Source organism: Pinus tabuliformis, chromosome 1_1 (genome assembly GCF_031772625.1).
Source record: "Pinus tabuliformis cultivar Carrire ecotype Pingquan chromosome 1_1, CPIR1, whole genome shotgun sequence".
Lineage (NCBI taxonomy): Eukaryota > Viridiplantae > Streptophyta > Pinopsida > Pinales > Pinaceae > Pinus > Pinus tabuliformis.
In genome coordinates, this window is record NC_142297.1 from 364,157,166 (window position 1) to 364,169,554 (window position 12,389).

Genomic DNA, 12,389 nt, shown 5'->3' on the forward strand with positions numbered 1-12,389 from the left:
ATTTTATATTTATGGCCCCCATTCGATAGTGATACCTTCTTAAAGGTGTGCCAAAAATCTACTCAACATGACATTATAACAATTTACATCATGGGAAATATGTGTAAACTCCCAACCAAAGATAAATGGTTTCTAGAATATGATTTTTCTACACATTTCCCTCATCCCATTTCACAATGGCAGCCAATAATCCAGATGATGCCATCAGCTACAAATCCTTCTATGCTAAGTATTTATTGTAGCTTTTCTGGGGTATATAGAGCTTGTACCATGCATAAGCATGATACAAATGACTTTCTAATATCCAAAATATCTTTGTTAACTTTGAATAGCAGATTGTCGTCATTTGAGGTTTAGGAATCTTCTTGACCATACACAAGGCCATGAATATCTTCTATAGAGTGAAAAGCTTCCTACATATCATATGCCATTTGTCATAAGAAATAGTATAAGGCAAATATATATTAAAAATAAAAAATCTAGCTCACATATACTACAGTAGGTTCATCAAATTTCATTCAACCCAAAGCTTCCTCTGCAATAGGGTATTCTCAAATAATTAATTCCCACAAGCTCAAACTATATCAACCTTCCCATCTAGACAAATATAATCCTATATCTAATTCAATGGATAACATTTTAGATTTCTAGCCCCCATTCGATAATGGTACCTTCTTAAAGGTGTGCCAAAGATCTACTCAACATGACATTATAACTATTTACATCATGGGCAATATGGATAAACTCCAAACCAAAGATAAATGTGTTCTGCATTTTTTCCATAAGAATTTATTAGCATACCCTTTTTAGTTGAGAGAAGATCCTTTGGATAGTGGGATACAATCTTTAGTTCTTGTGAGGGAATCCAAAACTCACCCTTGGACAATTGACTACTAGCATCTTTACAACAGTTTTTTCTCACTGACTTCATACTTGTCTCACCAGAGTTCTCCTTGAGGGTCTTTTTCCCAACACTTTGCCTTAAGGTAAAAGTGTGTATACATTGTTGTATGTAATCTTGATCTTCCATATTATCAATACAAGAAGATACAGATCCACTAGTTGAATATGCAATAAGTGTGAAATTAGACTCCTCAAACTGTTCACACTTTGTGTTTTCATTGAAGTTGGCTAATGTTGCATGCTCTTCATCATAATTTGCCCATATTTGTCCATACTATTGTATTTTCTTTTTCTATAGTACAACTTTCATCCACACTGCCCCTTGAATGCGATTTCTCCTCATTCATTTCTTCAACCTTATCCTCATTATACATCATAATGGACAATCAGCATTCTAGTACAGAACAACCTCTGGATATTATTGGTGAATAATTGTAGTTAACGGGCTCTCATGTAACGATTCCCAATACCAATGGAACAACATAAAATTTGGATCACTCAAGTAACGAATCTCAATTTAACAACATTATGATATAATTACATTCTACCATAAATAGACATCAAGAATACTTTGCCTTGTAGATTTCAGCACCCATGTATTCGATGGATTTATGGGAATGAAGGGAAATAGGAAAGACAGTGATCTCCTACAGTTATGTATGGCCTTGTCTAGTACCTATGGCCTCTTAGACAACCAATATTGAGCTAAACTCACCCCAGGAAATGAAAATAATGCTCAAGGGAGAGGGAAATGACTCTAGTAAGTAGAAATCCACCCAAGAACGCTTAAGAACACTCCAGGTAAGGAGAGAGAAATTCTTAAGAGTCATATAGAAACCAAATTAGCAACTCATTGAGAAAATGCAACATCTCCAGAACTGTGGCATTTGATCTCTAACTCAACAAGAAAGTGGATTATGAGTAACTCAGAGCTGATGCTTTTCATAGAGCTTCAATCAATCAAGAGTTTCTGAATGATACTAATAGAAATTCAATGGAGAGTCATTTATTTCACCCATGATCACAAAGACAGGGAGCACATATAATATAACTAAGGAGTAAGAATGATGATAACTCATACACCATAAGCTTATTATATCTTAGGAACATATATTAGATGAGACCCTTGCACATTGCCTTCATTATCAAAAGAGAGATGTCCATGTGCAAATTAACCCTCACTCCATGTGAGACTATTGCAGCATAGCTGCTATGGGAAAATGAAGGAATTGGTCATGGCATTTAAACACTGAATTGAGCTAGTTTCAATGTTGTCCAATTAGGGCTATTGCATCTTGTCACAGGCAAAGATTGTAGGAAATTTCAACATTACAAAGGCAAGAATCTAGGCATAGTCACTCTTTGTTTAGTTAAGTCAAAGCTCATGGAGAATGATATCCTGGTGTTTTAGCCCATATTCGACCTCTTTTGGATAGCAACCAAGAAAGTGAAAAAGCTCGAAGTCTGTAATCGAACGGGAGAAGAAAAACTGAGGATAAAAAGAAGTCTACAACACTTGAAGAAACTGAAGTCCGTGACTAAGCCGAATCTCAATCTAAAGCTATCTATTTGTAGCAGGATCTGAATATCTATGGTAAAGAGTCAAGGGTTTGCTGTAGTAGCCGAAGATCAGTAATAGAAGGCAAAGAGTCTATAATTTGAAGTTAGTGTATTATAATAAGAGACTAAACCTGCAATAAGGACAGAAATTCAAAAGTTGCTTTCGACTTTGACTAGGCAGAGACTCAACTATTGACCTTGACTTAAATAGGAGGGCTGACTTGGCGGGACTCTTTGGTCTTGTGTTGGATATCTCATTTTGAATAAATTCAATAAGAGGAGGATTGTTGGGTTTTCCCCTATTGAGAGGTTTCTCCTTGCCTTGAAAGCCTAAATCTTTGTGTCTCATACTTCTTTGTATTCTTGGAAGAACAATTTGTGTAATTACTTGATGAAAGAGAAATATTAACTAACAAAAAAAAGAATACTTATACAGGAGTTTACTTCCAACTATGAAGGAATACAATGAGGACATAAAATTTGTAAATATTAAACTTTGCTAGGCCACTACATCTCCAAAAACCTGACTCATTAAGCCATAAACTAGAAACCTTCTGTGGAACTCCAAAAACAAATGAATTAGAATGAATTATCAACCAGAATCAAGGGCCTTTACACTTTACATTTGACAATCTATTGTAGTATGAATATTGAGGTCACAACTATTCATTTATATTGCACTGTTGTAAGAAAGGATGGTTATATTTTATATATTTTTTCTAGTAAGGCCTGCACTTCATCATTGCCAGTTCTAACCAAGGTTTCATCTTCCCATTGTAATGAACAACAACTACATTTTCAATCTCTAAACAGTCCATGCTAGGATTATATCCTAAACCTAGCACATTGATAGACTTGTCCAAAGGATGGGTCAAGCCATAAAACGTTTAATCCAGGGGGTAGTGTTACAAGCTTCCACAACACTTTATCCTCATTCTAACATACAATAAAAGAAAAACTTAGAAATCGAACAAAGAAAAACCCATTAAGTTTTCTAGCTAATTACTTCAGATTTACTTGAAATACTTTAAAGTAAGCATCACAGGAATTAACATAAATAAACCACACTAAACACTTACCTTGTTTTTCCACTTGTGATATATTCCAGTTATATCTTGTTTCTCCCATTCTTTGATATCAAATACATTCATCCCATATGCCCAACCACAAGCATTAGGATCAAAGTGCCTGGCTATGTGTGGATTGGAAAAATTAAGGTATTTGTCAAACTAGCGAAAGCTTTCTCCACACGTTTCCACTGAACCATTAACCTTTCCATGAAGATCTACTGACCACAAGGCTGTCAAATATTTCTGCACCACAATATCATCATCCAAGAAAAGGATCTTGTATATTTTGGGATAAACTTGTGGAAGATAGAAATGAAGATGACTTAGCATGGATAAATATTTTGGATTTATATATTTCAAATTGGAGGAACGTGCTAAGAGTGTAGTCCAGTGATCTGCCTTGAAATAATACTCTTTCATAGCTACGGATTCAAGTTGGCGAAGCATAGAGAAATAGGAGGAATTGAGCCATTTAAAATCATCAACATTTTCTACATGTATCGTAGCTTTCCCTGGGGGATTAAGTAAAACCACATTTTCATGGCCCCAAAATGTAACTTGTCTGTGATGAGATGAAATACATGTTTCTCATATTCCTGCAAACACATGTAAATCACCTACAATGAGATCCAAATATTAAATGTAAAATGCAGAAAAATTGTTGGCCTTCCAAACTTTAGATTAATTTAAATTAATAACACTTCACCATAGCATTCATGACAATTGAATTCACAACCACAGATGCAGCCAATACATTGTTAGAAAATAATGCATAGTGATAAAGAGTCGGATCCTCCAACTTGTCCTTTTTAGGAAATTATCGCTTTTCAAGAGGAAGAAAGTAATAATCTATGGTCAATCGCATGGAAAAACAGTGCAGGCCCTTGGGAACATACTTTGTTGCCACCTGACTTAAAAATTTACTTCCTTTTTCCAAGGACCTTACTTTCTCATCTACAGATAGAAGCATGGCTTGCAACTTCTTTATTACTATCGCACTGTTGGCATTATGATACAAGTGTTGTCCTTGATGGCAACTCACTCAGAGACAGGTACAAGTAATGGCAACTTAATCAGAGGACAGATCTTAGTACAACAGGATAGAAAGAGATATACGCAGGTTCATTAAGGAAAATCGGCGTGTACATGCAGATTGGCTTCAGGAAAAGCGCGTACATGTGAAAAGTACCTTTGGTCCATGGCGGTTAGTCCTTGGAAGTTGTGCCTATGGTTTTGGACCTTGGTGTCTCGACGGACGTGTTGATCCCTAGTTTCGAGGTTGATGGTATTGTGTTGCTATGGTTTTGGCCCGTGGTATTGTGAAGGGCCTAAGGCTATATAAGGAGAAGATCATTAGGCAAAGATATACACAGTGTGTGAGTGATGAAGATCTGAGGAAGTGTGAGATCCAAATGCTGGTTATGGGTTGGTGATCTGAACCAAGGTTTCACTCATGTGGAGGATGATGAACGATGGAACGAGATCTCAAGGCTTGGAATGATTATCTTCATATGGTTTGACTGTGAATAGACTAGATCTATTGACGCATGTTTATTGTTATGATCTGGGTGTGTTTTGATGTCTGATATAGCTGCGGAGTTTTAAGTTTGAATTTACAGATCTGTACGCGGGTTGTCTTTGGTAAAAGAGTGTATACACGCAGGTTGGGTTTGTCAAAGTAGCGTATACAATGTGAAGTATGAAGATGGAGTTGGATCTGGTTGTTGTTATGTTGTCTGTGTTCTTGACAGGGTTTCAGTGATTCAGTATTAGGTGATTCAGAGATTGATGATGCAGGTTGTTCTACAATGGTGATTGTTTCATGGATCCAGTATGAAAATGTATGAAACGTGGTCCCGGGAAGATCGTAGGCCAGCACCTACGTACTGGTAAACATATCAGCCAATACAAGAGCCAGGGGGTTGTAGCTCCCTTCCAGTAGCAGCTGGAAAACGAGTAAAGGTTGGAGCATTCTGTAGGCAGGCACCTACGTACTAGTAAATGGATCGGCTAGTACAAGAGCTATGAGGGTTGTAGCCCTCTGCAGGTTGTAGCCTGCGTGCTGGTAAAGGACTGCACCAGTACATTGTAAAAGAAGTTTCTTATTAAAGGAAGATAGAATCAAATTGCAGCAGGTGGTTTTCACCCACATTGGGTTTCCACCTTATATCATGGTGTTCATGTGTGTGCCTTATGTGTGATGATCTGTTCTGTTATACTGCACCTGTTTACTGTTAATATGGTTAATAATGTTCTGATGCATTTACTAAAGATAAGCTAACTGAATCATAAGATCTCTGAATATACGCTAGTTGCTTTAGACACAGTCGCGTGTACACGCGGGTTCACTTAACTGAAGTCACGTATATGTTTCTGAGCATGAAATTGGAAAAGTTTTATTGATCTGATAATACTGATTCACCCCCCCCCCCTCTCAGTATTATTTCCAACAATTGGTATCAGAGCAGGTCCTTCAGAGAAGCTTGATCGCTTGAAGGAGATTCGTAGAATAATGGGGAAGAAAGCGCGTCAGAAGAAGAAGACAGCTCAAAGGAACAATGACAACCTACCATTGAATGGAAGCAAGAATTCAGATCCTGAATCACCTTAGAATGAAGCATCAGATCAAACCATAGATCAGCAAGATCTACCTAGCAAAAAGGAGAATGCCCTCAAAGAAGAAATCATCAGATTAGAAGATCAGTTGGAAGGTGCCTCCAGAATTCGACAAATGCTGCTAGCGCTGAATAAAGAGCAAGAAAACGAGATCCTCAAACTAAGGCATCAGCTGGATGAAGGAATGAAAGCTGAAGAGACCTTGAAGAAGCAACATCAAGTTGACGTAAATATCTTGAAAAGTAAATTAGAAGAAAAAGATAAACTATTACGATTTCAAGATAGTACTAAGATCTTGGATGATATTCTTAGTAGTCAAAGGTCCCCTGCTATCAAAACTGGTCTTGGTTTTCATGAGTCTATTGAAGGTGAATCTGGTTCACAAAGTAAGACAAGAATCTCTAATGCAAAATCCGAAAGGCTCAACAAGGAGATGAAAGGACAACTCCATCAACAATCAAGGAAAGAGACTCCTCAAAGAAAATCTTTTACTGCTCCCATGAATAATGTTGAATGCCATGTATGTCATAATCTTGGACATGTTGTAGCCATATGTAGAAGAAGAAGGTTTCAAGACCATCATGCAGAAAGATCATCACATTCAAGGTACTTTAATGGATATTGCTTTTCTTGCAATATGTTTGGCCACAAAGCTGCTGATTGCTATAAGAGGAATATGAAACATGTAAGATGCTATGCATGTAACAAGTTTGGACATAAAGCAAGATATTGCAGGAACAAAGCTCATGATAAGAAGAAATCATCAACATGCTTGAAGATATGGAAGAAGAAGGAAGTTCAGTCAGAAAAATGTGGCACAGCACAGGGTACTCAGCACAGCACAGACATAACAGACTCAGGGGGAGCTGAAGGTGTAAAACTTCAGTGTTATAATTCTCATACGCAAGTTTAATGAAGGGAAGTCGCGTATATACGCGAGTTTCACACTGAAAAATCGCGTATATGTCAGTCTGAAGAAATGCTGTGGGGATAGGCTAAGAAAAGGGGTCTGATATGATTTAGTCCAATATCTGCTCTCTTGGTTAACGTTTACAGTCTGCTGAGGATGTTTGGAAATGTTTTGATACTTGTAAGATGTTAGAAGTGTTTAATCCTAACTTGATGATGATGAGATCTTGATGCGTATTACTGATGTATGCATGATCAGATCTAACTACAGATGGCACAGGCTCAAGGGGAGCATATACTTCAAATAATGCATTGTTGGCATTATGGTTAGAAGTTGTTGATAAAGTCTATGAAGCTAAATGATACATCTTGTTGTTTGATCAAAGGAATGGTATTGCAGGCTGTTGCTTATGGTACAGATCATATATGATGAATGATAGTCATGGTCTTGAATGAATGGCTGGTCTTAGAACTTGCATCTGCTCAGGGGGAGCATGGATGGATTGATACAACTTGGCATGTACTCAGGGGGAGCATGGATATATTCGTACACTTTGGCATATACAAAAGGGGAGCACATTTGGAGATTTCAGCAGGTACTCAGGGGGAGTATGGACAGCAAAAGGTATACCAAAGAAGAGAACATATTGATCCGCCCTTTGCCCTTGATGTCAAAGGGGGAGAGTGACTTTGTGTGGTGGTTGCCATCAAGTCCAAAGGGGGAGATTGTTGGCATTATGATACAAGTGTTGTCCTTGATGGCAACTCACTCAGAGACAGGTACAGGTGATGGCAACTTAATCAGAGGACAGATCTTAGTACAACAGGACAGAAAGAGATATATGCAGGTTCATTAAGGAAAATCGGCGTGTACACGCAGGTTGGCTTTAGGAAAAGCGCGTACATGTGAAAAGTACCTTTGGTCCGTGGCGGTTAGTCCTTGGAAGTTGTGCCTATGGTTTTGGACCTTGGTGTCACGACAGACGTATTGATCCCTAGTTTCGAGGTTGATGGTATTGTGTTGCTATGGTTTTGGCCCGTGGTATTGTGAAGGGCCTAAGGCTATATAAGGAGAAGATCATTAGGCAAAGATATACACAGTGTGTGAGTGATGAAGATCTGAGGAAGTGTGAGATCCAAATGCTGGTTATGGGTTGGTGATCTGAACCAAGGTTTCACTCATGTGGAGGATGATGAACGATGGAACGAGATCTCAAGGCTTGGAATGATTATCTTCATATGGTTTGACTGTGAATAGACTAGATCTATTGACGCATGTTTATTGTTATGATCTGGGTGTGTTTTGATGTCTGATATAGCTGCGGAGTTTTAAGTTTGAATTTACAGATCTGTACGCGGGTTGTCTTTGGTAAAAGAGCGTATACACGCAGGTTGGGTTTGTCAAAGTAGCGTATACAATGTGAAGCATGAAGATGGAGTTGGATCTGGTTGTTGTTATGTTGTCTGTGTTCTTGACAGGGTTTCAGTGATTCAGTATTGGGTGATTCAGAGATTGATGATGCAGGTTGTTCTACAATGGTGATTGTTTCATGGATCCAGTATGAAAATGTATGAAACGTGGTCCCGGGAAGATCGTAGGCCGGCACCTACGTACTGGTAAACATATCAGCCAGTACAAGAGCCAGGGGGTTGTAGCTCCCTTCCAGTAGCAGCTGGAAAACGAGTAAAGGTTGGAGCATTCTGTAGGCAGGCACCTACGTACTAGTAAATGGATCGGCTAGTACAAGAGCTATGAGGGTTGTAGCCCTCTGCAGGTTGTAGCCTGCGTGCTGGTAAAGGACTGCACCAGTACATTGTAAAAGAAGTTTCTTATTAAAGGAAGATAGAAACAAATTGCAGCAGGTGGTTTTCACCCACATTGGGTTTCCACCTTATATCATGGTGTTCATGTGTGTGCCTTATGTGTGATGATCTGTTCTGTTATACTGCACCTGTTTACTGTTAATATGGTTAATAATGTTCTGATGCATTTACTGAAGATAAGCTAACTGAATCATAAGATCTCTGAATATACGCTAGTTGCTTTAGACACAGTCGCGTGTACACGCGGGTTCACTTAACTGAAGTCGCGTATATGTTTCTGAGCATGAAATTGGAAAAGTTTTATTGATCTGATAATACTGATTCACCCCCCCCCCCGCTCAGTATTATTTCCAACACGCACAACCATAAAATTGTTCCCTAGCCTTGGATAGGACATGACCCATAGGCTTGATCTTCTCAAGTGCACTGAAACATTCATATCAATTATCAGTCATGAAAAAAAGAATGAAATGCAGAAAGATTGACACACAGACTGCAACTTTAAAAGAAACAAAGTATATGAACACCAAATGCAAATGGAAGCACTCACTACTCTTGATTTAGAAGTAACCAAAGCAAAAATCCAGGTGGTAGTTTTCCAAGCTTCCACAACACTCTATCCGCATTCTGACTTCCAATAAAAGAAAAACTTAGAAACTGAACAAAGAAAAACCCATTAAGTTTTCTAGCTAATTACTTCAGATTTACTTCAAATACTTTAAATAACATAAATAAACCACACTACACACTTACCATATTCTACCACTTGTGATATATTCCATTTATATCTTGGTTCTTCCATTCTTTGAGATCAAATACATTCATCCCATATTCCCAACGACAAGCATTAGGATCAAAGTGCCTGGCTATGTGCGGATTGGAAAAATTAAGGTATTTGTCAAACTGAAGAAAGCTTTTTCCACAAGTTTCCACTAAACCATTAACCTTTCCATGAAGATCTACTGATCACAAGGGCATCAAATCTTTCTACACTACAATATCATCATCCCTTGTCTAGTTTGGGATAAACTTGTGGAAGATAGAAACGAAGATGATTTAGCATGGATAAATATTTTGGATTTATATATTTCAAATTGGAGGAACGTGTTGAGAGTGTAGTCAAGTGATCTGCCTTGAAATAATACTCTTTCATAGCTACAGATTCAAGTTGGCGAAGCACAGGGAAATAAGAGGAATTGAGCCATTTAAAATCATCAACATTTTCTACATGTATCACAGCTTTCCTTGGGGGATTAAGTAAAAACCACATTTTCGTGGCCCCAAAATTTAACTTGTCTATGACGAGATAAAATACATGTTTTTGAGGTTCCTCCAAACACAAGTAAATCACCTACAATGAGATCCAAATATTAAATGTAAAATGTAGTAAAATTGTTGGACTTCCAAACTTTAGAGTATTTAAAATTAATAACACTTCACCTTAGCATTCATGACAGTTGAGTTCACAACCAACGATGTAGCCAAGACATTGTTAGAAAATAATGCATAGTGATAAAGAGTTGGATCCTCCAACTTGTCCTTTTTAGGAAATTTCGCTTTTCAAGGGCAAGCGAGTAATAATCCATGGTCAATCACATGGACAGACAGTGCAGGCCCTTGGGAACAGTCTTTGCTGCAAGCTGACTTAAAAATGTACTTTGCTTTTTCAAGGTCTTTACTTGCTCCTTTGCAGACTGAAGCATGGCTCGCAACTTCTTTGTTACTGTTGCACAATCATAAAATTGTTCTCTAGCCTTAGATAGGACATGACCCATAGCCTTGATCTTCTCAGGTGCACTGTAACATTCATATCAATTATCGGCCACGAAAAAGAGAATGAAAAGCAGAAATATTGACACACAAACTGCAACTTTAAAAGAAACAAAGGATATGAACACCAAATGCAAATGGAAGCAATTACTACTCTTGATTTAGAAGCTGCCAATGCAAAAACTATTACCTTTGAGGTAGATTAGAATTTGCATTAGACTCAAGCAATGTATGCTGACATTCTTTAATACGAAGCATCAATTCATGGTATAAATCAAGATTATTCCTAGCCTTGGAAATGCTTGAATACACCCTAGCCATTATCAGTTTGTCTTGCATCAATCTAACAGTCGAGTAAGAATTCTCATTCTCATTCTCCCACCTCCAAATGCTGTATTTTCCCAGGACAGTAGAATCTACCTCCTTGGAACGTTTAATTGTTGCGTTTTCAAGCTCAACTCATTTTTCTTCATCCTGTTGAATTAGCTTTGTTGACCTTTTCTCCCTCCTCTTTTGTCTCAATTGATGTAAGCATTAAACTACTATAAATTAAAGCATACTATGCTAAAATCTAAGAAATATAAATTTTTTATATTGGAGAAGTAACATTCAAAAAAGATTTTGGAAAATAATATAACAATTCCCTTTTCCATGAGAACAAAAAGTAGCAATCTAGTGCAACAAAGAATTTTACCCTCCACGAAACTTTTGTTGGACTTTCTTCAAGCTGCAAATGGCCTGCATTACAACAACCATTGTCCTGGGAGTTTGACTAGACATTAACTTACAATAGGCTACCAACATCATAGACCAATTAACCAGGGAAAATCAAAACTTACCATTAAGAGCATTCTCTTTGACGTCTCGATGTTCACTTCCTATGTCATCCTCTTGAAACCTCGTAAGAAGTTCTTTGTCATTGGAAGCTTTTTTCTACACCTCGTCATTCATTTTACCCTCCTCAAGATTTTTCTTGCCTTATTCATTGAAGATCACACCATATTGTTGCGAATGTAACTTTTCTGAGCTGTCTCCAGAAGTCGTTTTCCTCTGCTTGATGTACACCATTAAAAATAGAGAAGCACCACTACCAATGTCATTTTTCACTTCCTGCTTAATACAACCCTACTCAACTACATAGATCATCATCACATATGTTTCCTTACATGTTCAATTGATAAAATAACCAAAATCTTCACCAATCATACCTCAGAGTTAGTAATATTCCTTTGGTTTACTTCAGAGGGCTTTTCTAATACCCATGAGGAATATAAATCATTTCCTCCAACAATATTTAAGTTTAGAGTTCCTGAGTCCTCTATGTTAGCTATTATTACATCAATCAGCTGCCCAGTAAATAAAATTTATTTTCAATTCTCTGCTCAATAGGGCGAAATCAAATTTAAGATATCCAAATGCAGCAAGTTTCTTATACTTGCCTCCTTTGGGAAGAGAGAGTCAATGCTCTCTGTTAAACTTTGCTTTCTCTAGTCATCTGCATATTGTTGTGAACCCCACAGATAAATAGATAAGAGTGATTTTAAACATATGACAGAGCTCCAGTATCCTCAATAATTCCTCTCTATTTCAATCCACTAAGGTCAATTAAATTTCAGTTTAGGGACACTATTTATTTTCTGGGATTAGACTAATGTAAGTGCAAGTGCATTGCCCAAATCCCGAAAAAGAACAAAATGGCCATAGAAAAACAGAATTGGTTTTCAAGATGTGGAAAGA